This window comes from Zingiber officinale, chromosome 1A (assembly GCF_018446385.1).
Source record: "Zingiber officinale cultivar Zhangliang chromosome 1A, Zo_v1.1, whole genome shotgun sequence".
NCBI classification, from domain to species: domain Eukaryota; kingdom Viridiplantae; phylum Streptophyta; class Magnoliopsida; order Zingiberales; family Zingiberaceae; genus Zingiber; species Zingiber officinale.
In genome coordinates, this window is record NC_055987.1 from 101,574,747 (window position 1) to 101,576,487 (window position 1,741).

A 1,741-nucleotide genomic window follows, 5' to 3' on the forward strand; every position below is an offset into this window, starting at 1 on the left:
AACTGGTTAGATATCAAATTCAGGGGGAGAAATAAACTACTTTAGTTTTCCAAAATGAATTTTCAACTTAATTTTTAAAATCAAAGTTTAAAAATAATTTGTTTAAAATTGTGAAATTTTTAATCTCACAAACTTTTTACCTATTCTTTGAAAACTGAACTTTTCAAGTAAAGATTTAAACTTAATCTTACTTAAAAAATTGTCCTGAGTCTATTTCTTAAAAATTTGATTTTACTTAATTTTGACAATTTAATTTGAAAGATAAATTTTACAAAGTTTAGTTTACAAACTAAGCTTCTCAAAATTATTTTCCTTGATTTTGAAAATTGAATCTTGTACACTTAGTGTTGAAAAATAAATTTCAATTAGTTTTGAAAACTAGACTTTTCAAACTTAGTTTTGGAATTTTGGTTTTGAAAACTTATGTTTAAGTAGCATTTCAAAGTTGAAACTTGTTTTGGACCTTATAGACGTATGTTTGAAAATTAACCTATCTAAACTTAGCATTTTTTTTAAAACTAAAAGCTAACGCTTTAAACAAAATTTCAAAACTTTATACTCCCCCAAGTCAATTTGATCTTCTCTTGGATTTAAAAACACAGTTATTGTTCAAGGTATTATTGTTTTCGGTATTTCTCACTGTGTATCTTTACCCTTGTTTTTTGATGAATGCCAAAGGGGGAGGGTTAGGTTGGTTAAGTTAGAGCAACTTAATGCAAACTTGAAAAACTAACTTAAACCTTAAAAATCATGCTTGATTCTTGCATATTTTTTATCACTAACTTAACCAGGTTGTCATTCCATCAAAAAGGGGGAGATTGTTGGTGCGGTTAGCACTAACGGTCTAACTCAGGTTTCGATGAATGACAAATCAGGTTAAGTTAGGTTTGTTGTTGTCGGACACTTTTATCAAGTGTGCAGAAAAAGTCCAGCTAGGCCGACGGGCTGACCGGATAGCTGGCGAGAAGTCCAAGCGGGTCGACGGGCTGACCGGACGCTTGGCGAGAAGTCCAGCTAGGTCGACGGGCTGACCGGATAGCTGGCGAGAAGTCCAGCTAGGTCGACGGGCTGACCGGATAGCTGGCGAGAAGTCCAAGCGGGTCGACGGGCTGACCGGACGCTTGGCGAGAAGTCCAGACGGGTCAACGGGCTGACCGGACGTCTAGCAGGTAAGTGAGGTAAGTCACTGGAGGGGAGTGACTGCGAGGATGCGTTCCCGGGTAGGGAACATTAGGCGTCGATCCGGCTTAGATCCATTTCGGATATCTGAGTCGAGATCGTGACTAGATTCCCGTCCGAAAGACGGAATCTAAGTCATACTTTGCTCATCTATAAAACGTGCTAACATTCTTTGGAGGTACATTTGCCTCGGACTAACCTTTTCTTGCAGGAGAAGGACTTTCTAGAAGAGGAGGTCCGGGCGCCTGGAATCAGCCGGGATCCGGCGCCCGGAAGGCAAATTTCATCCAGCCGAGTCGTCGCCACGTGGAGCATCATGGTTTGTGCAGCTACGTCACGTTCCAGGCGCCCGGAAGGGATCCAGGCGCCCGGGACAGCATATAAAAGAAGCCCCAGGCAGGAGCTTCAAAACCAATCATTACTGAGAACTCTTCGACTGCTGGTCCTGCTGCTCCACGTTCCTGCGACGCTAACAAAGCTCCGACAAAGTGCTTCTTCGTCTTTTTGGTTAATTTCCTTGTCGGTATTACTTTGTTTCATTAGCATTCCTTGTACTCATTTT